The sequence below is a fragment of the Anas acuta genome, chromosome 9 (genome assembly GCF_963932015.1).
Source record: "Anas acuta chromosome 9, bAnaAcu1.1, whole genome shotgun sequence".
Classification (NCBI taxonomy): domain Eukaryota; kingdom Metazoa; phylum Chordata; class Aves; order Anseriformes; family Anatidae; genus Anas; species Anas acuta.
Genome location: NC_088987.1, coordinates 1988113 through 2014548, shown reverse-complemented (window position 1 = coordinate 2014548; position 26436 = coordinate 1988113). Strand labels below are relative to the sequence as shown.

The window sequence follows — 26436 nt, the reverse complement described above, 5'->3', positions numbered from 1 at the left end:
TCCATTGGTTATTATTATTATCCATTATTTCCAAGGTTTATTAGCTCTTCAGTTATTACATTCCCTTGTTTCCTTGGCTCACCCTCCCACCAGATGCCTTATTTGCTGTGTGAAACCCTCAGTATTAACCACAATGCAGGCTCTTAATGTTTAATGCGTGGCTGATAGAATCCTGCAGCATCCAGCAGAGCCTTTGTATAAAGGGCACCCTATAAAAAACTTAAATGCAAACAAAAAAGCAGCATGTGAAACCATATGATAGAAGCCAGTCGCATTCAATCTCTGAAAGCAAAGAGCCACAGTTTATATGAATAATTCAAAAACAGCCTCAGACAAATGATCCCAGGTCTATGAGGAAATAGTAAAACCTCTGGAGTCTGCAGCTCTTTTTATTACAGCCTGGTTCATGCTGAATACTGTTTTCTCTGGGGTTATTTTTCACTCTTTTTTTGTATAAACGAACAGTCAGATAGGATGTTCAGATAACATATACAGCAGACCCCAGAGAAATAGTTTAATTTTATATTCATTTCTGATTTGTAAATTATTCATTAACATGGATCATGCAATTGGGTAAAAATTAAAAATTGGCAAATTAGTTTTCATTTGTTTATGTTAATTATTTAGTGTTCTTCCTTTTTATTAGAAAAAAAAACACAGAGTGAGATTAGTCTTGTTCTGACGATCTGTGTTTGCTCCCTAGACAACCCACAAATTAGCATTGCTATGGCTACTTTTATGTAATGTCTATAGAAATAGGATTCTACTGCCCAGATCCGTTGCCGAGACATTGTGGCATATGCTGGGTTTCTAAATTGCAGATACGCCTTTGGATATTTTTCAGCTATGCTTTGGAAAAGAGGCTGTTGAGTCTTTATTTACAGATGAAGTCAAGGATCATTTCCATACCCCTTCTAGAATTCAGCTGCTGCTCCCCAGTGCTGCTGTGCCCAGACTGCTGCCCTTAACCTCCCGAGGAACTTCCAGCCTGCGGGACTTTTACCTCCAAATTAAGACAGTCGTTCCTCTTTGATGCTAGGTTTCACAGACAGCAGATCTCCTCCATTTTAATATCTGTTGTTGGATTTAGCCACATAGAGAAAAACCTAAGCACTAAGTGTCACCACGTTACCCAGAGCAAGAACCCACACTGCACAGCAAGAACCACTGTGGGTTTCCTAGGCAATGCTCAATATTCACATACTCGGGACCCTTTATCTATTATGACTTTTAAATGTTTGTTACATTTTTCTGCAAGCTCTCTCTCTTTGGGGAACAAGACCTGTGCCTCACCCTCCACACCAGCACAGCAGGACCAAGGTTTTACAGCTAGCTGTGGGCCTGGCACTACCCAGCTCCCACACCACCACAGCCTGGGCACCCAGCTTTATTCAGCCCTGCTGCACTTGCTGCCAGCCCCAGATCCTGGGAAGGAGAACCAAATGCACTCATCAAGTAATTTTTCCACGATACATCATTTACTTGCAATAAAACCAATATTCACCTGGTTCTAGGGGGTTTGGGTAGGCATCAACCAGTGACAGCCCATTCTGTGGGTGCTGAGGTTGTGTGTCACATCAGCACATGTTGGAAACGGAGGGACATGCCCTTCATGGTCAGTCTTCAGCTATGCTGTTTGATTAGCTATACAGCCAATTTTTAAACACAATAAGAGATGAGAATCAAGCAAAAATGGGCTAGATAGGCTGCCCTTGATAGGAAAGCAAGTAACCATGAACTTAGTGCAATTCCGGTACCTAAAAGGTCATCTTAGGTTAGAAAAATAAATCCACAACATTCCCCCCCACATTCCTAATTACTTTGGATGTAAAAATCAGTGCTATGGACTACATGACAGCTACAGAGGGCTGCAGATAATTAATGATATCAGCAAATTAAGAAGAAAAATAATACATGGAAACCATAACCACGTTTGTAATGCCAGTCCCTCTTTTCCCAAATATTTAAAGCTGTTTGCAAGATAGCGTCTCCTAAGGTGTGAGGACAAGAACAAAGAAAGAAAACCCCAAAGGCCAACACACCACAGAGAAAGTTACATCAAAAAGAATTTCTGGCATTTAATTTGAATGTGACACATAAGGATATTGTGTTTTTTTGTTGTTTTTGTTTTTGTTTTTTTTCCCCTGAGTCTCTGACATTGGTACCAGCACCAAATTTTGAGGTTGATCCTCAAAATAAACAACACCAGTACTGCTTTTCAAAAGAAATGCCACATGTTCCTTCCTCCAGGTGCACTAGATAGGCTGGGTTTGGAGAAATAAAGAGCAGCAAGGGCTACCTGAGTCCTTCCAGCAGCTGGTACCACCCACACACGTGGCTGCCCGGGAGGAGATGGCACCCTGCTGCAGGCACAAGGGTGCTGAGCAGCCAGGGAGGTTTGCTGGAGCTGGCAGCAGAATTGGCCCTTGCATTAAGAGTACTTACAAGACAGCAAGGCAGCCTAATTTCATCCATTTATCTGCGTTCATTTTGCCGCATAATAAGTATTAATATAAATAGCCCTCCAAAATACACTGCAATTCTGAATTAAAATTTAGTTCATGGCAGAAAGCAGAAGCCCTTTTTTATTAAGCAGTTCATTAAAAGCACGTTTCCTCCCTTGACCTGTGCTTTACGCAAATACAGCAGATTAAAATCATCATCAGAAATAACACCCAAGTGTGAGCTTAAACCAATGATTCATGCTCCATGTTACACAGTGCTATGCCTCTCCGTGGGACCCCCAGGGCCCTGCTGGTTGGGTAGAAAAAAAACAGGGCTGCTCACAAGTAAATCCTGAACTTCACATTATGTCTATTGTGACAAATTGCATGTCCTCCTCTGAACCTTAATAAAACAAAAAGAGAGGAAAGGAAAGGAAAAGATTATACCCACGTATTTTCAAGCGCAGTTTGGTAGCCAGGGCATGTGCACCTGTATATGTAGAAAATCTTGTATTGAAAAAACATATGAAAAACAACTGTTGAACAATAATTTTTTGTTGCTGCTTTTTTTTTTTTTTTTTTTTTAAGGGAGTATCACTGCTATAATGACCACACTGTCTGTGTTCATGCACCTGTGCATCAGTCCAGTCCACAGCCCTATAACTCCTGAACCCATTGGCCAAACACCAAATGATGGACTTGGATATCAAGCACTCTGGCCACTTTGGCCATGAGCTGAAGAGCCCACAAATGTCCTTCTGGCTGGAAACCCAGCCCATCTCTGTCCACTTTTAAATAATGAAACTAATCAAGGTCCAAAGCGCTTCTAATGGAAAAGAGGATTTCTCTCATATGGCAAAAATAGACCCAAGAACATTTAAGGCCAGCACATGGTAAAGGTTGTAAAAGCAGATTGGAAAAAGAATTTTTCCTCCCCCCTCTTCTTTTGCAACTTAATGAGGAAGGAGAGCTTCCATCTAACTAGAAATATCTTCATACAAATTAAGTTTTGTGTTAATTTAGACTTTGCCACCAGGAAGCAGATGCATTCAGAAGACAGAAGTAATTTATGAACTCTAGCAGCCTTCATTGCAAAGTGAAAAAAATACAGATTTAAATAGTTCCAAGCATTGTTCTGGCATCACATGGACTGCTTGCCCTTTGGACTTGTGTGAATACAGTACCTTAAAGAAATTTAATGTGGACCAAGTGTGCTCATAAACAAGAATCCCAAATGCAGGTAACTATTAAATAGAATTTCACCTTTAGAAAGACCAGTTATCAAGGTCTGCTCTCTAACACCATGGAAAAAGAAGGATACCAATTTACTCACTTTGTGTTTCTCAGATCAGATCTTTGGGAAAAAATAATAATAATAAAAAAAAAATATTAATTTTGATAACAATTTACCCTGTTAAAAGTGGCACTTGGTCAGTGTTAGCAGAAACCCTTCGCTTCTCTTGGCTGGCGTAACTGGTACTGTGTAAGGACAAGACACAAATAACCAGCATCAGAATTCTGTAGAAGTTATTTACATATTTGGGCCCCAAACTGAAATTATAATAACCAACACTAATTCCCAAAATGAATTCACAGTTTCTTGTAACTCTAGAAACTGGGTTGTCATGGTGAATATTTATGAGGTTGATAAATCTGAACAACCTTATGGGATGTGTTCTCATTCAGATGCGTATGATGTGCAATAGGAATTTCTGATTTTTCGTACAAAAGGGTCTGTTAAAAAGGAAGGTTTCCATAGCCCATCAGTTCCCGCACAGCTCCACATCCTCTGTGTGCCCACAAAAACAATTTGCAATGGTTTAAGGTATTCTTTTCTGGGACTTGCTGCTTATCTTAGAGGTCGGATCTTCAGGAGGGCAGAGGATGGGGGCCATAGGTAGCCTCTACTTCTGCTAAGCTGCCTAACACAATGGGGGCAGCTCAGTGGCCAGGCCACATTAGGACTCCACTAAACCAAACAATACTTCCCAACAGTTAAATTCACAAACTGGGATGAGTACCATAGAGGTGATGGTTGCTTGTGCCATGGCTTGTGAACTTGAAGATCCTTGGCTTCAAGAGTTTGGTTGACTTGCCTTTGCTTCTACACATGCCTGAGACAGCTTGACTGCACTGAAGGATGTTTTGCAAGGGGAGTTTCCCTAGCACACTAGTGTAACTCCAAACACCGATTCCTTGTTTTCAAATGGGAATTTTAATAATTTATCATTTGGATTACCAGAGCCGCCTTATCTCCACTTCCCTATTAATAAGTCTTAATGCTGAGCAAACTGACACCGCACAAATCATCCAAACAATTTCATTCTTCATATTTACAGTTATAATTGCTAACAGGAAAAACTTGTTCTCTGAATGTTTTATTGACTGATTTCATTTAAATAAAGTAACACCTTCACATGGGCCCAGAATGTCTCACCTCCAAAAATCTGAACCTTCATCGGTGCCCAGAAAGAGTCAGGCTCTGAGCTATGGAGCTGACTGCCTCCTTTTGGGGATTTCTGGGGAAAGTGTGACTGGCACACACATGGTTATCTTTGGTCAAAAGTTATTCTTTATTAATTTGGAGGAAGATGAATGTATTCACAATGGGATCGTGTTTGCTGCCTTCTTCTAAAGTGTTTCTGGTTCTGCCCTGTCCTGTTGGGACACGGGCACCACTGCATACATCAACATCACGACATCATGTTTTCTCCTCTGTTATTTTCCTAATAATTACTAGTATTAGCTTTGCCTTTCTTGCTCCTCCCAAGCATTGAGTTAACATTTCAGAGAGCTATCTACTACAACACTAGTGTCGTTTCACTAATCATTTTATTCACTAATCTTAGTGCTAAACATTTCATATGTGAAGTAGATTTTCCCCCAAGGCATGCAGCTATCTACATTCTCCATAACAGACTTTGTCTGCAAATTTAATGCCCAGCCAGTCAGGTTCACAGAGTCATTTGGCCACTCCTCACAATCAAACACATTTACTAACCTGAATAACACAGCACCCTTGGGAACCTTTGTCACCTCTTTTTTTTTCAGAAAGTCATGGAAAGATGTTAAAAGTTCAGGTAAAATAGGTAGTGCATTGACAGGTGATAAGGCAGTAAATAAATTTTCAGATAACAGCAACTTATTTTTCAAAGCTTATTGTCACTTTATCACCCAATGCTGAAACTTCAAAGTGGTAATTAGGCCTACTTATTGACCTAATCTTGAAGTAAAAGCCCATTTCTCAGGACAGACTTGCAGAGAAATTAGATTCCAATTAGACATGTACATTTTTATGAAAGAGGTTCAAAGGAAAGAAGAATATCTAGTTTGTCACCTAGTACCATTTAATACGCTGATACTTCCTAATTGCAGGTTTACAAAAAGATAATCATGCTTATTTTAATTCAGAACTCCAAAGGGAGATAGGCTATCTTGCTTCATTATTCATCATTCATTGATCTGAGTATCTGTTCCACTCAGCATTTAAGAGAAATGTTTGAAGAATAACAGAAATGTAGACTTCAAACACCTGGGTAAAAGTATTTCTTAATCATTTGGACCTTAAATAGTAAGCATATTCCAGTTTTATATATTACACTTCAAGCCTGGGCAAAAAAAAAAAAAAAAAACAACACAAACCCCAAAACTCTCCATTTTTAAAAGGAGAATGAATTTGATTTTGCCTATGAAAATGGAAATTCTATGCAGTCAGAAGATGAGAGGTATGCACAGCAAACAGAAAGGAAAGCTACACTTGAGATCCCAGTATCATAACTCAAGATTCAAGACCAGGCTAAGCATGATAGGAAAACACATCCTGTCACTTATCACCAAATCGATATCAACCTGGTTGATCCACTATCACAACAACTTTTTACTAGTGTTATCACATCGTATTGCAGGGTTATTTTCCCCCCCTCAGAGAGGGAAAGAGCCTGGTAAGAAACGTCCTGTTATTGTCTTTCAGTTTCTGGATTTTATGCCCAAATATAACACACATTTGTACCATATCTGTGCATGTGTTTGTACCGTACATAATATCCAGACCTGCACCTAGATCTGTAAGCGCAAGCCAAAATTCTTACTGAAAAGCTCTTGTTCTGGTCTGAATCCCCTCTCCTCCCCCCTCACCCTCCCCAAATTATTATTCTTCATATTGCAATAAACTGTTCTAGAAACTTATAATGTTGTCTAAGGATTTGTACTTTTCCTACAGTTCTAACATCAGGAAACAGACTTGTACCTACAGAACAGCCCCAAAAGAAACTAAAAACCAATATTTAAAAACAAGTTTTGAGCTTAATCTTGCAGCTTGCTTGAGGCAGGAGTTGAAGTGCACTTGGAAGTTGTTGATATCTTGCAACGCAATTCTTCATTTTGGTGTTGATATTTTATCCTGACTTAGAGCAAAAACGATTTTTTTGTTTTGACTTCTAATATCCTGTTTTGCTTCAGTGCTTACTGAGAAACATGTACTGATAATATTGCAATGTTTTGCCTGTCCCCAGAGAAAAGGAGCCCAAGCTCTGAGGGACGAGCAGCTGCAGAGGGAAGCAGCAAGAAGCACCATGGGTCTGCAGGAGGCCCTGGGGCAGAGGGAGGCACGGAGAGAAAAACCTCAGGGCACAACGGGGAGAGGCTGAGTCTAGACATGAACCGGCTCAACTGCTCGGTCATGTTGGAGGATAAATTACACCCAAAAGGGGCTGCAGATCTTGTCAGCCTCTGGGCTCAGAGAAAAATCCACAGGCCATGAGGAAGCATACAGACTTTCTTTCCCCTGGAGATGTCTTCCTTTTGTACGTTCCTACACACCACCCTGGACAAGAGTATCGGGGTTTTAATAATCTAAGACCCTGCACTGCTAAGTCAGGGTCACGGCACGCAGTTTGTGCCATATCAAACTGCAACATGCTATAATGCACCATTTGTCATCACACATTTGGAAACAATATCAAAATAGAGCAGTGGCTCGAGAAGGACTGCTATTTGTGCTGCAATTATTTTCCTAGCTACGTAGGTGTACAGTACTAAGAAGATTCCAGCGAATCTTTTAACACATCTTGTATAAATCAGCATGCTTAGCAGATTAGCCAGCACCCAGTGTGTGTGCGTGTGTGTAAGCAATAATAAAAAATCAACTCTTCTGTGGCCTTCTTGAAATAAATCCACCCATCCAGACCTCATTTTAGGTGAGAGCAGCAGGGAGAGGAGGGGGGTGGAAATAAACCCTCCGGCACAAAGCAAGTCTTTAGGCCATCATTTGGCTGGCGTAAGGGTTAGCACCCCTGCAGTGCTGAAATGCAGCTTGGGGCCTGAAAAGCACCTACTGGAAAGCAGCAGGTGATGGAGCTGTAGATATTTATGGCTTTAGACAATGTCAATCTGATAGAGCCACAGGGGTTTTGTTCGTTTTGCTCTGCTTGATTAAAAAGAAAAAAATCACTTGGCTTTCTGTTGCACGTTGTACAAAGATTTTTTTTCCATTTCAGCTCAGTTTCCAGTCAAAAAAGGAAAAAAAAAAAAAAAAAAAAAAAAGGAAGAAAAACTCATAACAGCAAGACACTGAATCCTTTCTCCAAAGCCCTGATTCACCATGGGGCTCCAGCCACCCAACCCATTCCCCAGCACCCAGGGCTGGTGCAGGGCTTCCTGCAGCAGCGCAGCTCCTTTTGGACTTTTCTGTCCATGTTGTTTTTTGAGGTAGGATTCACTAAGATTTTGAAATGACAGGGCCAGAGGCACTGTGAATTGTCTGGATTTAAGAAAACTCCAGAACAACTTGTCTAACATCACCCCAGTCCTGGTATTAGCATGAAGCAGCTTCCTTCCTGTACAGATCCCTAAGCCTTGGCCACACGTGTTAAGAATTCATACCAACCCTTAATTGTTCATGTGTTTTCAAGTAATACAAAAACATGTACTGATGTTTAATGGGATGTTGAAATAGGATTGTCTTCATAGCAATTTTGTTTTGACTTTGCAGACTTATCACTCTGAAGAACAAGAGTGAGGTTAAACAGGTCACGATCACTGGAGGCAGACTAAAATAGTCTTCTCTTCAAAAGTCTCTAGGCCCCCTAACCCTGCTCCTCAGCTTGTAGGAGTTTTATCTATCTTCACTTGGACTGACCCAGAGCTGGCAGGAATACTCCTTCAGCATCTCATTAAATTTATATAGCTGCTCCATCCTCAGGAAAAGCTCTTCCTCAAGGTCTTTCTACCCTGACAAGCACAGAGCTTGGAGCCTCGATGTTGTATTTCTGTACAAGTGCATCAATGAAACCTGTCTGGGGCTCTCTTGTGCCCCTGCCCTAGCCAGAAGTTGCAATGCCAGCAGAGCTACAAAAGCCTGCCTTTGTGGGAGTCCCCAGCACAACGAGTTTATAACTGCTTCAAGTTTTTAAGCAGGTGAAAGCTCTCCCTGAGAGATAAAACTGCCCTTGCTGCTGCTTGGCCAAGAAGCTAATAGCAAATAATCCCAGCTGAGACATACCAGGGAACTTTGGTTCTGCAGTTGCAGAGCAAAAAGCCTGTCCTTCAGGCCTGCTGCCTCAGTATCCCATCTTGGTCCACTGAATTTACTTAGTGGGGAATCCAAAGGTGACTTCATGACCTGCAGTACCTTCAGCTAATTCAGGAAAATGTGGTCAGTCTATACTGACCCCATTATACAATATTATCTTGATTTAATTAGTTGATTCTGCACTCCTTATTTGAGGGCTTGCATTTTTTTGTGGCTGCATTTTTGCAGCTGGAATGTACATAAGGGCCCTTCTCATACTCTCAGTTTTCTGCAAACATACATTCCCAGGAAGCTTTGGAATGCAGATTAAGCAGGACAGGAAATTAATAACCCATCTCTCAAACATCGCTAAATCAGATTAAAAGAAGGAGAAAAAAAAAAAAAAAAGGAGGGAAAAAATCAAATCACAGTGTTAACAAACAAAAAACTACACATATTAAACAGCCCCAGAGGGCATCAGCTAGGAAAGGTAAGAACAGCCCATCCATTTTAACATTGAATTTAACATTAATATTGCAGGGAAGAGAATTGACACCTAAGCCATAGGTCTGTTACAGCCCCAAGAAAAAGGCACGGGAGCTGTTCTGAGACTAAAACTGCCCTGAGACTAAAACTCAAGCACCTTCTGGAGCTGCTGGTGGGCATCCAGGCCTTCCTCATCCTTCCCCAGGCCCCACCGCTGCTCCGAGCAACACTTCCCTCATGGCAAGCAGAAGACCACAGTGAACATACTTTCTGAGAAAGTGCAAAGACAAAAAGAAACATGCCCCAATTTAATATCCTTGTAAATACTTTCCATCTCTTTCACTAAGTGATGAGCATCAGCAGAAAGACACCTGAGCATCATTAGCATGTCAGGCAGGCAGGACACGTAGTCTCCATTTCCACTAATGAGCCTATTAATTTGTACTCTAAAAGAAGCCTAGGTGGTCAATGAGAAGAAGAGAGACTGGAGTCTTTGATGCGGCGTGCAAAGCCAGATAGTCCAGGGGACATTCATAAGGGTTTGCTTTGAGACACTGTGCAGCTGGGACTGCCATTTCACTCTGCTGTGAAAGACGCAATACAGCTGCAGCTTGCACACTGCGATAACGGTAATTTCAGGTTTTGGATGGCTTCAAAAAAAAAAAAAAGCCAACAAAAACAACCCTACAAACCTCCAAAAATACCTCCTCACCTCTCTTCTCTCACTGAAAACCCCCAGGGACAGTATCACCAGTGCTAGCTCTTACTTAGCTGTATTGGAAAATACCAGTGTCGCCTTGCTCCAGAGCCACCCTTTCTCCAAACCAAACAAATGTGCTGCAATAATTCTTCCAGGTGAAAGAAAAGCCAAATACTTACTGACAACACAGAAATCTGTTTGCCCACTTTCCAGCATCGCTGCACAGGTCTCTGCCAGGTAGGACATGGTAGCCTCTGCTTTGGGTTCCCAGTAGCAGAACTGCATGACTGAACTTCAGCCAGGCAGAGCACAGCAAGAAACTTTGCTTTTAAATGCCTGCACCTTTCCCCCAGCTAAGTGACAGAAAGGACAAAAAATCAATTCACCAGAAGTTTGAAATTTCCTGTCATCAGAAAGCAAGATAGAGCCCTTCAGTTCACACATGAAAGAACCCGCCTGATTATATATCTTCTTTTCAAGGTGCTTTTATACTGCCTCCAATTTTTGAAGTTAGCCTATTACACCAAAGATCTTTCACAGCTGAACCTACAAGTGAAATGTCCCATTTGCGCCAAGTTTAATGCTACGAGGCTGTAAGAAATACCACTATCATAACAAAGAACCACTGCCAAGCTACAATAAGGTCACAGAAGTGAACTTTATTGACTCAAAAGCTGCAGAAAAGTTCAAACGGTCAGGAGGAGTTGCATCCCTCCAGATTCAGCCTGTGCATGTGTGAGTATGGTGGGGTGAGGGTGGAAGCTATAGTGAAATGTTATATAAATGTTAAGTTGAAGATGCTGCCTTAATGCTACGGTTATCTCTCTGGAAACTGCGGTATTAACAGGATATATCTGTCAAAACTGGGAGATTCAGGTTTTAAAAAAAGCAAATGTTGGCACTGGGTGTTCATCTGCTCCATTTATCGTGGATTGTGGAAAGCGGTAAAGGTCAAATCACTACTTCTGCAGAAAACTCCTTACAAGTGGATAAACTTTTGCGATGGGAAAGAAAGGTCAGATCAATAATGCCATGTAATCTCTCAGAGCCAGCCAATGCTCACCATCTGAAAGGCTGCAAACATTGCTTCGGTGCTGGGGCAGTTCTGCACATACAAGGGGACCGGCTGCGCAAAGGATGCCACCCCTGCTGAGCTCTTGGTGTGAAAGGGATAAACACCAGGTGAATTTTAAACATGTAGGTCTCCATCAGGCTCTTTGGTAAAGCATTACAGGCAACCGCAAGCCAGAAAACCTAAGCCTAGGACTTAAGGAGAGCTGTATCAAATGGCTCTCAGAGCTAAGGGTTCCCTGGATCTTAGAGCACTCCCTTGGTAGGCAATCCATCTTTATAGGCAGAGGAAGGCAACATCCAAAATACAACTGTGACCCCAAAGCTGAACAAACGCAACCCAAATAAATTCAGCCAAGCCTTGCCAGCACCCTCCAGGGCTGGGAAGGTAACAGGGAGATGCTCCCACCCCAACCCCTCCCGAGGAGCCAGGAACAGCCCCTGAGCCAGCCTGATGCTCCCTTACAAGGGGGCTCTTGGCCTCCTAAGGGCTAAATAAAAACTGCTGTGCTCATCTATGAGCAGAGCCAAGCCCTTTTCTGCCCCAAAAGGGCCAACCGCAATGGAGAAGAGGAGATTTACTTAGTGGTGCAATTACATTTTAAGTGTGAAATGCCAAAAGGAAGCCTGGCTGCCATCAGTCAAGGTTCCTGTCCAAATCAGTATGGATCCCTTATAATTTAAAGAATTCTGCTTTCAGGGCAGAATACAAAGAGCTATACAAATATTTGAATTTGCATTATAAATATTACATCCAAAATAATGTTGGGTACTTAGAAGAAAATGAAGCTTTTCTTGCCTACTTGAGAAATCTAAGGCTTCAAAAAATAAAAAGAAGAGGTTTCACTCGGATCATATATTCCAGACTCTAGTCCCCATACTGCAGAATAACATGAACTATTGCCTGTTACAGTGCTACGCGGTGCTGAGAAACACTTGTGCTTCAGCAGAAGAACTGACCACTGGGAAAGAGCTACCAGGAGAAGGAAGTGCGTTGTTACAAGCACAGAGAACTTAATTATCACTAAATTTAGCACAGAGGCAGTAAAACCTATTGAGAAAGTAAATGGATTTCTATTTAAATCTTATGTTTTCCTTTTCTAATTTCACCAGACAGAGAAGCAGTGTGATATATTTAATCAATACTTATTGTATCTACGGTAGAGCCATCACTTTCCTTGCCATCATAATTCGGCTGTTGCACATTTTCAGAACCTGAAGGTTTGTAGCACAGGCGCTGTGCGACACCCTGGAGTGACAGCCCTGCCCACGGTGCAGATGGAGGAGCTTTCTGCTGGCCCTGATTCTTCCCACCGGTAGAACAAGCTTTTCTACCCTTATATTTAAATAGAAGGACCTGGTGGGATAAGGCTGGAAAATGCATTCATAAATCCAGCAAAGCACCTCTGAGACCCTCGCCTGGCTAGGATCCAGACGCTGACCCAGCTGGAAGAACAGGCTGCTGGGTCTTACACCAAATCACCAGGTTTATTTTGATTGTTTATTTTCATCTCCTATTTGGCAGAACATACAGAAATGACATTTCCAGGTCGGCAGTGGAGAACACAACCCCTTAAAGAAGCCACTGGTAGGATGGCACCAAAGCTTAACGAGGTGGCTCCAAGACTGAGAGGACCCACCGCATCCATCCATCCAGCTCTGGACACTGGTTATCCTTACAGCTCTCATTATTTTGACCTCGTTTTCTATTTCATTGACCTCCAGCAGCTGTGATAGGAGTGTCTGGGTGAGCCACCCCAATGGGGAGAGCAGAGCTATGAGCGGGGTGGTGTGCCCTGCGAGGGGGATGCGCTGCAGCAGCCCTCCCAGCCGGGCTCTCCCAAATGGGAGATCAGGTGCAGGCACAGCCAGCCTCCTTCTAGGGCTGCCTGCAAGGACTACGAACCTCCCTGCATGGAGTTGTTGGGATGGGATCCAGTAGGGAATGCCCCATTGTAAGCACAAAACGCACGGTGGAGAGTAATTAGCAGCAGAGTGTGCTGCTGCTGCTCTCTTCAAAGGATCAGAGATGAACCAGGGAATCCAAGCCACATTATCAGCCAGGCCACCTCCCCACAAGACTGATTTATCCTTCCAGTCCTTCCCTGTCCAGCTACGCCGTGCCCAGGATCTGGAGGAGCTGGGAGTGACTCTCAGCATGCGGCACAGGGCGACGCGTGCCCTCCCTTCTTATCCCTGCCACTGTCGCTCTGCCGACACGCTCTTCAAAGCCCTCCTCACAGTGCTGGCCTCAGAAGACAGACCCAACTTTGCCAGTCCATTAGCTCGGCAGCATACAAGCTAATCCTCAAAGAAGTGAGCCTGCTAAAGCACCGAGCTGCCACAGCCCTCCTCCGAGCTTTGAAGCCCTCAATTTAACCCAGCATCACTGCCTGAAAAGTGCTGCTGCTGCTCGGCCGTCCGCAGCTATCAACACAGACTTGGCAGCCCAAGGTAAAAGCTCGATGTCTCACAAATATCGCTGACCCATTTCATTAAAAAGCAGTTTAATAAACGGCAATGGGACGAAGCAAAGCGCTCAGTGCTGCTCTGCAAGTTTGAGAGCGGTAAGCAAAAAACAGCGCTAGGAAGCATTTATCCCTTCATCTTCCAAATAATTAGAAATACATGAGATCGCGTTATGCTTTTTAAATAGGCTGTGGTAATGGCTTGTGGGAATACAACCCAATGACAATAGTTTATCATGGTAAAGCCAGCTCTGTAGGGTTACGGTATGCCAAGTCTAAATGGGAACCATTTGTTTCCCTTCTGCATTGCAGCAGAAGCTGGCGCACTTTTTATGGGCGCATCGCTGACAGCCTCCAACTGTTATTTTTTTAAATTAAACGCCGTGCCTACCGAGCTAACAGGCGTGCAGCCACGGAGGAGCCTCTCTAAGTTCCTGTAACCGTGCACACCGCACTTTGTAGTAGAAGATAATAAAATTTGACAAAGCATCCTGTAATTACTGCTCTGCTTTACGGAATATTACTAATACACGTGCTGTGCTGCTCTTGTAATGAATGACACATCACCGAGAGCCTGCTGCTGCCTCACACTGAAGTCACACAAAAGTAGCCCGGTTGAAACGTATTAGTGGGTTTGCTGAGAAAAACAAGAGGCTTTGCTATTTGTGCCTATGTTAAGAACAAAAACTCTCCCTCAGCAGGCGGCCTTACAAGTCCTTATTCCCCCACCAGCACTGATTTCTGTGACATGCTCTCATACCTGGGACCATGCTCTTACCCTGGGACCTGCTGGGAGCGAAGATAAGGCAATAACTGCTCATAAAGGGATGTATTGCCCAGAAAACGTATTACATATGCCACTGGGTGATGCAAGCCCATGATGCATGCTCCTCCAGCTCATTGGAGCTCTTGTGACTGGATTCTTCTGACCCAAAGCATCTGCTCTCACTTTCCAGATACCAGGATGGCTGATGTACCTGGAGAAAACAAATGCTGCAGCCTTCTATCCCTGTAATTCTATTTTATTTTATTTTAGGGAATTGTTATGCACAGAATGGCCACAGAACCCACCCTCAGCCTCATGCCCTCCCCCCAAATTTTTAAGCCAGCCCTCATTGCCCCAGCTATGCTATCAGCCCTCCTGGTACTGACCAGCCCTGTGCACCCCCAGCTCCAGCTACACCAGCTCGGCCCCTGCTGCTCTTTTGCATGCTAACCATCATCGCTCTGGTCCTGATAACAAGGAGGTCTTCAAACTGCAAAGTAGGTTTAAACAATCGTTTCAGTCCCACTAAATTAAACAGGCTATTACAGAAGAATAGCTTTACCACTGGACTGTAGCAGGTGAATAAATTTTCCTGGAGCAGGTTGGTTTTGTTTCATCAAACCCTCTCCCTTCCCAATGATACTCTGTCCCTTGCGTTGCCCCGACAGATTTTTGTATGCATAACTTTTTCCAGATGGCAGATTCAGTGCAGACAGTAATTTACATAATTTAAATCTGCTTACTAGCATAAATTACATGACAACACACCACAGGTTTTCCTTCCAGCTCCCCATGCTGCTCTCCCCGAGGTCTCGGCGGTGCCCAGGCGTGGGGATGGATCGCAGGTGGCCTCGGGGAGCACACAGGGCAGCTCTGCAGGCGGAGGAGCTGAATCAGAAGGAGATCTCTTGGTGGCCATAATTCACATCCAAATGTGCTCCAAGCAGCAACGTTACGTGTTAAAGTGAACTCCATTAGCAGACATAGCTGCACGGCTGCTTGGGTGCAAGAAGGTCAAGGAGATCCTCTGGTTACACAGTTGGATTTCCTCCCAAGCAAAAATACAAACTAGGTAATGTTCCAAGCAGGCTGAAAAGAATACAGTTTAACACTGGTTATTTTCTTCCCTTCTATCCCAACCCAAAACGTAATTAATTCTTCATTATTTAAACAGCTTTACCATTTAGAGCTCTGTTTATTGGCTTTCAAGAAAATGCAATATACCTCCCTGTAAATATTTTGTCATTGAAACCTGTTTGTGGAAGGTTTTGAATAGCACTTCAGTCTTTATTTGGAAAATCATGCTCCTGCAGCTCCAAATAAACTAAGAAAAATCTCAGAGAGCCATTAGGATCTTCAGGAGGTCAGACTCCCATTGCAGATGGGGTTTGAAAGGAGATCTGTGTCAGGATCAACGTGTTTGCTCAGACTTGTGCAATGCACCCATGGGCACAGGTATGAAAATGTCCCTGTGACTGACAAGTCAAAACTCACAATGGTTTAGGTGCAAAATAAGTAAAAACAGAAATGTTTTGTCGAACACTAAAGGCAACTGGCTGCAAGAAAGCCCAATTGCTCACTCTGCAAGAAATTGTGGACAAAGTTATTGCAATTATTCCCACTGAGCCTAAAATGAGCAAAAAGGAAGTGCTAAACACATGATTCCAGACTTTTAGTAGGACAACTTAAGCTGCACAAAAGTGACATTAAAGCAGTGTAGAGCAAAGTGGCGACACTCTCATGTGGGTCTCCTTTTCTGAGCCCAGGGGCAGGGAGAAGTAGGAACCACTTCCCCATAGCAGAGGCAGGTCTATTTGGAAGAAATTACAAATATCCAGAGATATTTTTAATTAACTAGCAGAGATGTGACTTGCACACCTCCCTGGAAAACTGGGATAAGTTGAAAGTTCTCAGACCTTATACATACAGCACAAAACTGATGCCAGGCTAAATGTCAGAATTAAAAGGTATTGAAATTAAATGCCTGAATCTAAGTAGCCTAACCCAAATGCTCAGCCCCCTCACACATTCCTGATTTAAAAAAAAAAAACAACAAACAACAACAACAACAAAAAAAAAAACAAAAACAAAACAAACCACAAAACAAAAACACAAAACTACACAACAGAACCCAGTTCTTCCTCCCCACCCTATTTCATAGGATGGAGTCATTGAAAATAGGAAGTATTCCACAAAAAAAAAGAAGAAAAGAAGTTGTTTTGTTCCATTACAGACAAAACTATTCCACAGCTTGTTTTCTCCTCATTATTTGGTGAGGGAACCAACATCTTTGAACACACAGTTCAAACCTCGCTCTGAATCATTTCTCTTCTTTCTGATCTTTCCTATATGCTCATCGCAATATCATCAGTGCATTTCATTACCCATTCTGGGGAAGAAATTGCCTTTTCTCAGAGTCATTCAAAGGTGAGAGCAAGAGCAAAGTTTTCCCTTCATTTATGGTAAGCCATCTGTGTTGGGGAGGGAAGGAGGGAGAACTGGAGAACATTCAGGTGTACCTGTGGATTTCAGACTTGAGATGCAACTGGGAGTCCTCAGACCCCTGGGTCATGAACCGAGCATCCAGAAAAACACACATCACACTGGGATTTCCAAAACACACGACTGGAGTGACCTTCATACAAGTGCTGTCATTGAGACAAACTCGGAAGGCAAAATTCCCCTGGAGCATTCAGGTCCATTAGCTAGGATATTGCTCTTCATCTGTCTGCAGACCCTTGTCTCGCCTACACACTTTCCAAGATCTGCAACAAGTGAAATAGGGCCGTGCCAGCCGTAACCTCCAGCATATTATAGCCCTGTTTTATCTGCAGGACTTGTTCGTACTCTGCTTCCCCCATCAGCAGAAGCCAGACTGAGATCAGGGCAATCTCCTCTTTATAATTCAAAGCAACACATTGATCAGAAAAATGTGTGTCTGCATGGCCAGTTGGGATGAAATCACTCAAAACAGGAACTTACTGCCAAATATGAAGTTATTCACCTTCTAGAGAGCTCCGGTTTATAGAGAACATAAGTTTCTGTCCCGAAATATACCCAGTAGCAACTGAAACATGAAAGCACTCAAAACAGAAATGTGCTGGCAAACATGAAATGCAAAAGTACTCATTGCCAAAGAGCCCCACTATGTGCAGAACATAAGTCTGAATCCCAAAATAATACCCAGTACCAACTGAAACACACACATTTCCCCACATCTTGTCTTGCTTCCTTCAATTTAGCAGCACAATGAAGCAATTTCCATAGTTAACATATGCACTATACTAAGGGTAGCCAAGATTTAACATTCTTTTGTTAATTTGGCAGAGGGGAAAGACACAATAGGAGAGAGCCCTACAATTTGCAGCCATCTGTGATACTGAAAACAGTAATAAACTTGAAAAGTGCTGTTATTATACATGTTATCACTCCTAGGAAGCCAATGTCTTCAAACATTTATACTTTTTATGTCTAAATTAATGCTTCTTAATTTCTGTAGGAAGGAAGTGTTTTCAGACGTCTCTTCCCATTATATGACCATTAATCTTGTCCACTGGTTTGAGCTCCTGTAGTACAATACCATTTACACTGTCAGAGATCACTGGCTAAGTCATACTCAATTATAAATGTAAGATGCTAAATTACTTAATGCTGTTATTTTTGGGGTTGTGACAGGCTCCACTAGCACTCAGTGTCTTAGGCCACTTCATCTTCCCGCAGAGAACACCTCCCAGCCTGACGGGGCACATCTATCACTGAACTCACCGCTTCGCTTATGAAGTGAACCTGAAGTTTCACGACTGACAATAAAACCAATATTTTAAATTAAAATGTGTGTAAGAATATTCATAGGCTTCTTAGAGTGACAGGTCAATACGCGATTGCATCCCCCACCCCCGCCTGGATATGTTTGCTGTCCTGATGATGAATCTCCCATTTACCTTCTGCTGGGAAAAAAATCACACAGACTTCTCAGCGTGCAAGCGCCGCGGGTCACATCCATCATCCTCAGGCCTCTGTTTTACTTTTAATTACACCGCTCCACTCAGGAACACTACTTCACATCATAAACGTAAGGAGAATGTAGCTTTTAATTTGCAGAACAGCCATTAAATTCCCTGCTTCAGTGACATCAATTTGCTGGTGCTCCTCGTACTAAGCAAGAGATGATGTTACCTTTCTTTCAGGCTTCACAAGAGGATAAGTTTGCCCAAAGTCACAATCACTTTACAATTAGTCGTATCTCATGTCCACATGCTTCCTGCGATGCTGCATTTAACTCAGGCCTCCACAGAGAATCGTTTCCAATTAGCAGCAGGCAAAGTGATGGCTGCATGTTTTTAAACGGATAATTTAAGACCGATTGTTATGCCTGAGCCAGACATTTCAATTTGGACATCCCAGTTTAACATTACCCAGTGCGGCTTTTTGTTTACGTGTGCAGGCAGACCCCATTTTCCTGGGATCAGAGGGATGAGGAGTTTGACACCAAGCTAAAAGTTTGCTGAAACACAAACCAAAAAGTGGTCAGAGCAACGTCGTACTGGCTTCTCCTGAGCAGAAGCAGAATTTGAGGCCTCAGTGTTGCTCCCCTCATGATCCTGATGCCAGATAGGGCTTCTGCTACCCACCCATCCCCATGAGCAAGTCTCCAGTCTGGCTTTGGGGGCACACGCATCCCCCTCAAGGAGTGAAGGTGGTAAACAAGCAGTAACAAAGGCACCGTGGGCCATCCAAAAGCCTTTCTGAGCCAGACACAGCAACACAAGAGGATGGTTGGCTTCAGCTATTTGGGTTACATTTGAAAATCACCAACTTTGAAAATCACTTAAGCAGCAAAATCCCGCTGTCTACACAGGCAGCAAGGCTGACTTCCATCTCTGGGAGAGGAGCCGACCCGCATGGCCTGCCTTCAGCCTCACAAAGACAGGTGGGGAATGCCAGACAGACCTGATGGTCACATATGGATCTTAGAAAGCCAGAGGATCACTCAGCCACTGTGAGATTTATGACAGGATGTCACATTTACCACAAGAATTAAGCTCCAAAAAAGATATACTTAATTTTTCCTGTGACACTGACATCTTTCTTAGTGTTATATTAAGTACTCTGATGGGAATTTCCAATGCTCTCAGTGTTTGCCTTAGCCTGTTACTGGGAAGGTTAACAGAAAAATCAGCATTAACCTCAATGAGAACAGAGAGAATTAGAAGCTTTTGGGTTTCTGTTCATCACTTGACTTTTTTTTTTTTTTAAAGAAAAAAAATATCTTTTTTTTTTTTAAAAAAAAGCTTTCTTACACAGTGAGATCCCACACATTTTCTGCATCACATTTACACACCTAAAATCCGGATGAGCATTGCATAGACCAGACAGCAACAATAACATGTGTTTCCGACATGAAGCACAACTCCACAGCAACTCGAGCATTTGATTTGGTACAGAAGGGCCGGGATATCGGGGTTCTGAGCATTTCGGTGTCTGCAGCAAGAACCAGCAGGAGCAGCCTCATTCAGCACGAGGACAGAACGGCAGGGGAGATGCTTCCTAAGGCGGGAAATAACATTGCTCTGCCACTTTTATTTCCATATAAATCAAAACTTGTCCTTCCAGGAGTGCTGCTGGTACCAAATTATGCTCGCACAACAAGCTTTTGCTCAAGGAAAATAAATTCCTTGAGAGAAGATATGCCTAAAATCCAGTACCCTTTTACCAGAATCAAGACTATTTGCCACAGAGAGCAAATGCAGAATCACCTGGAATAACTCTCATCCTGCAACAATGTATTTCCATAGAAGCCCAAATTGCAGATTTGATCTTAAACAAAAGCTTGCTTAAAGAACTGTTCATTTATTCAGATACGAGCATGTAAAATACTTTAAAATAGGTTAAATTCAAATGGTTTAAAGTATTAATGGAAACTTTATCCAAAGTGCCTATATATGTCTGAAAGTAGCTGGTTAATGTTTTTCTCTCTTTTTTTTTTTCTCTTTTAAAGAAACTAGCTTAGAAAAACATAGTCCAGTAGGGTTTTAATAGATGTAAATAATATTCTGATAAAGGAATATAATGGAGGTAGTTAAGGGGTAGTTGAGCTGATGGCGTGAAAACGAATTCCCTGCTTGAATATCAGGACTTACATGTGCAGCATTCAGGAATAAAATGAGCAAAACTTTCACAGCTTGGTCTCACAGGATCCATGGTACTACTTCTATTATTGATATAGAGAAAGGGATGAACAACGGGGCAAGATCTGCAGATGGTAACAGCAATCAGTCAAACCTAATGGAGACCATAAAGAACACTGAAATTGAGTGAACTTCAGGCCAGATTAAACTCACTGTTAACAAATGAAACACAAAAGAAACTGGAGGATATAATCAGATTTATTTGAAAATCTTGTCTGATTTACACCAGCCCGTATCCCTCACGTGCCTGTTGCATCTGAAGGCAACACTCCTGCAGCAGGAATATTGGATCCAGGATGCCTCACAGAGATCCAGCACCCTGGGGATCACCGCAATAGCCAAGCTCTGGAGAGAGCTGCTCCTGCCAAGAGGAAACACTGGAGCTGCCCCCATCAGAAGGGGCATCACAGGGACTGTAGGTAAGTGACGGTCAGGGCAGGACACCGGCATTCACTGCAGCACAAGCAGCAAGTTCAAGTGCAAGCAGAAAGCACGCTCCCACCCAGCGGGCCTGGAGCTCCTCGTTGGGAGGAGGCAGGGCTCAGCAGTGGGCACAGGCTGCACAATGGCCATGCAGCACCCCAAGCCTGCAGCTCCAGCAAGAGCCAGACTCCTGGGATGCAACAAAAGGAAAATAAGAGAAATTTTTTTTTTTTTTTTTTTTGTGTGTGTGTTTTTAATTTCCTCCTGAAGACTGCACACTGCCAGTAAACTGTACCTAATATCTGGTAAATCTAGATGGTTAGACGATATAGCAGTTGTATAAAATGTAATAGATGGTGAGCTCGTTTTTAACTAAGGATGAGAAATGCCGTCCTCAGTAATTGCATGAAAATCTTGGAATGGTAAGGAGAGAAAAGAGCAAGGAGAAAGATAAAAATAGAGGAAAACTGACATCAAAAGATTCCAATTTTACTTTCTATTTCTTCGTTCCTTAACCTTCAAGTAATTTGAGATGGGAAGAAATCTCTCAAAACAGAAGATACAGTTTTATATTAGAAAAAGAAAATCAATGTTTTTCAAATGGCAGTTTATAAATTTATGATTAACTTATACAATCTTATACAGTTTTAGTAATTTGCAAGATACTTCAAAGACAATATATTATCATTTAAAACCTATAAAACAAAACACCAAATGTCATGAAACTCAATTAAAAAAAAAAAAAAAAAGATTCTAACCAGCAGTAAATATTGGTGTTTTATTTGGCTGTGGGCTTTTGAGCCTTTGGACTTCACGTTTGTAAGCTGTCCTCTGCAAACAAAGGACAGAAATATATTTTTCATTAAAAGTGTGAAGCAAGAAGTCACATCAACAATATCTAATCCAACCCTGTGAGCAAGTCTGAGGCACAAAGCCCTGCAGATCTGCAGAGTGTGGTTTTAGCCAAGCTTCCCTCTCCATCATTTGCTGCAATTTTTTGTTTGTTTGTTTTGAGATGGCATAAAGCTACTCTGAAACCTGCCTTTGAGATTCACACCAGAGACCTGGGAACAACCTCCTGGCTTGAAAAATAAGAGCTGTGGTTACATTATTTATTTTACTTACTTACTGTTGCATTCAAAATTTGTTTATTTGAACTGATAAGGGGAGCTTTATTTTATTAATGATGTACTAATTAGAAGTGTCACATGAAAGAATTGGACAAATTATGAATTTTGGATCCGGCTTTAAAATATCCTGAAAGTCCTCAGAAATGGGACCAAACTTTACTGGGTTATACCACTGCTGTGAGCAGCCAGGCTTATGCAAGAATTTATGTGAGATATGAATGCTGGGACATGTGAAATGGTGAGCAGTCCTTTCACCCAACCTCTCAAAGAAAGGAAAAAAAAATAAATCATAAAACAACGCTAACACACAAGCACCAAAAGTTGCTCCTCCTGACACCTCTGACAGGCACCTGCAGAGCATCCAGCACTCCCAACAACCTCTGCAAAACTGCCCCTGAAACCCAAACATTTTAATTTATTGCTTTCCACGAGGCTGAGAAATGTAAGGGAGGCTGCTTTGCCCGTCAGCTCCCACAGGCCCCCCCCAGCCTGAAAGTGGGAGCAGAGATTAGCTCACCCTCCCAGGCAGCAACTTCAGCGCCTCCTTGAGCAATGACTTTACATTAGCTGCTGCACAAACCTGCTTAATGAAATACTAAATGCGCGAGGGCTGGCGTTCGTGAGGGAAGGTCGCGCCTGTAGGGCCATTATTCAGCTACACTCGATTGTGCCTTGGGAAGCGGGTTAACAAAATCTCATTGCTCAAAAAGCCTTCGGAATGACTTCGCTTTCAAAGCTTTGCACTCCGTGTTCCTAGAGAGCCCAGGTATGCAATTTTTCAGAGGAGAAATGCCATTTGGTAATTAGCTTAAGTGATGCAATTTTCTTCCAAGGATAACAACGCTGACTCGTAGCGTCTGACGGCTGGTGACCTTTGCAGCTGCAGCTTCGTCCTGGAGAAGGACACGAGAACAAAAAGGGGAAGAGAAGCCCTACAGCTGGCGACACAGGCACACCCTCATACTCGCAGTGGGTACCAACAGGTTGGTAATGGGAACAGCCCACAAAGAAAATCGCCTTCATTATCTTTCACTGCTTTACACCTTATGATGCACCACCACCGTGTATTACCACTGAGCCAACATTCAAGATTTTCAAGATTTTTTTTTCCTTGATATTTTATGACAGTGATTTCTTTCCTGGGTTAAATAGTAAAGCCTGCAATGTCCCAGGTTGTGCGACCAGCAGAAAGCCAAGCGGTCAGCCCCCGAGCCCCTCCACAGGAGGGCCTGACTGGTGCTCAGGTGCCACCGCAGCAGCTGTTGGTTGTTCAGCAGTGGTCAATGCTGGTTATTTCAGAAGTGATCAACCCAGAGAACAGCGCACTGATGAGAAATGGAAACCACAGGAGCTGCTGGGCTTGCTGCACGCACACAAATAACCTGTTTCCAAACCTACACGAATTCAGACCACCAGGCCATTTGTCGAGGTGTGACCGTCACCCTCGCCACTTCCTGTTGAGGGCTGCATTGGCAGGCAGCGAGCGTAATCACCAGTCATTTCTGCTGAAAGATTTCCAAGCCTAATGTTTCTGGGATTATGCCCAGGATGGCAAGAGAAAGATCAATCTCAGCTACCTTCGGTGCGGCAGAAATTGATGCAGGGATATCTGCCAAGAGGCAACCTGAGGCAGCGCTGCAGTAGATGTTAACATGCCCTAATTTGTTTCATGCTCATCAAGAATAAGCAAGATGCACCAAATTAACATACCAGACTTAGGGCTCACTAATGTGGGTGAGCGTACAGCAGAACTTGTTGGGGGAAGGGAGGAGGGAACAGTCATTCCAAAAAGATTTTCTTCATCTCTGGTCATTCTGAGAGCTAACAGTTGGATGAATCTGCATTTTTGGACATATTTTATCATTTATTATTGTATAAAGGTGTTTGTGGTCTAGCTAGCAAAACAAGTACAGAAAAGGCTACAAAAGGAAAAAAATATCCTTAAAAGAAAAAAGTATCTTTCAGTCTCTTATGAACTGATTTTACTTTTCCTGAGGAGCTTATCAAAACACTCCTATCAGACTAGGAACAACTTCTGTTTTCAATAACCAGAAGCCTCCATCCTGACCAGCTGTAACCACAGATGCCTCTGCACATGAGCCGCACAGCCCTTGCCATTTACTTCCTAACAAGTATGAGCTGATTGCAAGCACCTGGAACAGGACGTATGCTTCGGTACAGCTTATCCAGCAGGAAAGCTGGGGCTTTGAAGGACAAGGACTAATATTCTACAGAGGGCATCCATCAAAAGCATATCCAAAGATTATTAAAAATTAATATCAGGCTTTACAGTGCTACACCATATCATATCTCACTCAAACATTACTGCAGAGCAGCTTACAAAAAGTATTAGTTTATCTGCAATTAAGTTGACTGCAGGTAACCCCTGCAGCTTTCTGCAAGGCACAGCACTACCAAGCACATCTTTGGTGCAAGAACTGAAAAAGAGCTTGCCCTGGAGCTACAGAGGGAACCAAATCAACTGCTTCAGCTCTCTGGTTTGCCTGGGCAGGTCCTGCCCAACCTCAACACTTTTCCCGTTCCCACCGCAGCCTGGGGAGGAAGGCTGCTCGCCAGAGAGCCATGGGGTAAATGCAGGAGCACACCAAGTCCTTGGACCCACACAGGCAGGGAGTGCTGGAAAAAAGCACTCATCTTCTCTCCTTTGCCCAGACACATTTTAAGGTACAAACTGGAAGAAACAGGAGACCCCCTCCCCAGCAATGCAGTGCAGCTCCCCCAGCCCCACCAAGAGCGAGTTCTTACCTCTTTTTCCCCCACCTCTACTCTGGTGCTGCAACAACAACACAGAAGACAAAGGACACCCTCAGCATCCAGCAGCAGCAGGAGAAAGCTGCCCAGCCCAGCTCCTGGAGCCACCAGCTCTCACCAGGGGCCAGGCAGGGAAGGAAGCAGCAGCAGGTCCCACCCCACTGCCAGGTTCCTGCAGCCCAGCTGGGGCTCGTTACAGCCAGGGCAGGTACAGCAGCAGTGATTACAACAAAAATCTCACTTAGTTCTGGCTCCATGCACTGAGGTAGGGGAGGGTATTTCATAAACCCTTGGGAGGTGAAGTCAGGATTGCTGCAAAACTAAACCTTGCTTTGATACACTGGATGGGTTTGGCTTCCTCTTGCTCCTGTGCTGTTTGTCTAGGAGAAAGTTCAGCACAATCTCTTCCTGGGGGGAGTGGTGGGCTCACACTGCTGTGACTTGTGCTGGTCATACAAAGTGTTTGCACAAATACATTCTGGTAACTCCCTGAAGTGACTGGCAACCATGTGGCCACCCCTCGGACAGGCAGAAGGCTTGGGAGCACTTTCCTGGGAACACGTCCACATTTAAGTAACTCAGCTGTGTTCAGATCTGTCAGTTAAAGTTGGGCATGGAGGGCTGATTGCATGGATCTCCACATCCAAATACAATATTTGCTGACCTGTGTGAGAATTACTGGAGAACTTCGCCATGTACTCCTGATTTTATCAGTCTGATTTCTTACCCGGAAGGTTGGATGGCATTGCTGGTGTTGAAATGCACCTCAGCTACGCTTTGCATTTAACAGTTCTGTTGAACGCCTACATTTTATAGGTGTTTTAAACACTTATAATTTAATAGCCCTATTTAAACACTTCATTGAATTCTGAAAATAACTTCAGGTTTTACTACAAATTTCTTTTGCCGTGGAATGGTAATAGAGATTTAAAAAATGAGTTGAGTTGCCTGATCCAATATGTGCCACATTCATTCGGGGACAGAGCTTGTCACAGCTCTTTTTCAGTGCTAAGGCAGTAAAGTTTCATTTGCCTCCCTGCAGAGGGTGTTTTGCATACCATAAAAAAAGACCCTACAGCAGGAAAGTTTTCCTCTGTTCAGCATAACTATGCCTTTATCATCTTTTTCATTATGTCTCTTCATAATATGATAAATAATTCTTCTCCCTTCCTCAAAAACTGAACAGTTTCAGACTGCTGAGTGGTTTTTGTTCCCTGCCCTTCCCTGTTTAGCTAAGCTGTATGTATTTCACTCTGTGTCTTCCCAAAAACCAGCTCCTCTGAGCTGTAGTTGCTGGCAGGAGGACTGCCTGCAGCTGAGGTGGATGCTGAAAGAGAAACACCGTCTCCAAAGGCAGCCACACCACCTTGAGGCCTGCTGCTTCAGGGTGTCTGTACACATGGGGCACAAACCACTTGGGCCCACGGCTGGGAACTTCTCTCCCTTTTGCCTCCCAACAGCTCTGTCTAGATGGGCCAGT

At 43.2% G+C, this 26436-nt stretch overlaps 1 protein-coding gene and 1 long non-coding RNA gene across 3 annotated transcripts in view; both read right to left on the bottom strand.

Moving 5' to 3' along the window:
* The window catches only part of IQCJ (IQ motif containing J), a 58574-nt gene that overhangs the window by 19562 nt on the left and 12576 nt on the right, over positions 1-26436 (bottom strand). The window lies entirely within an intron of this gene.
* Positions 20971-25201, bottom strand: LOC137861151 (uncharacterized). Its single transcript, XR_011099421.1, has 2 exons — positions 24951-25201; positions 20971-21244 (listed from the first exon to the last, which is right to left on the bottom strand). It is a non-coding gene; the product is annotated as an uncharacterized lncRNA (long non-coding RNA).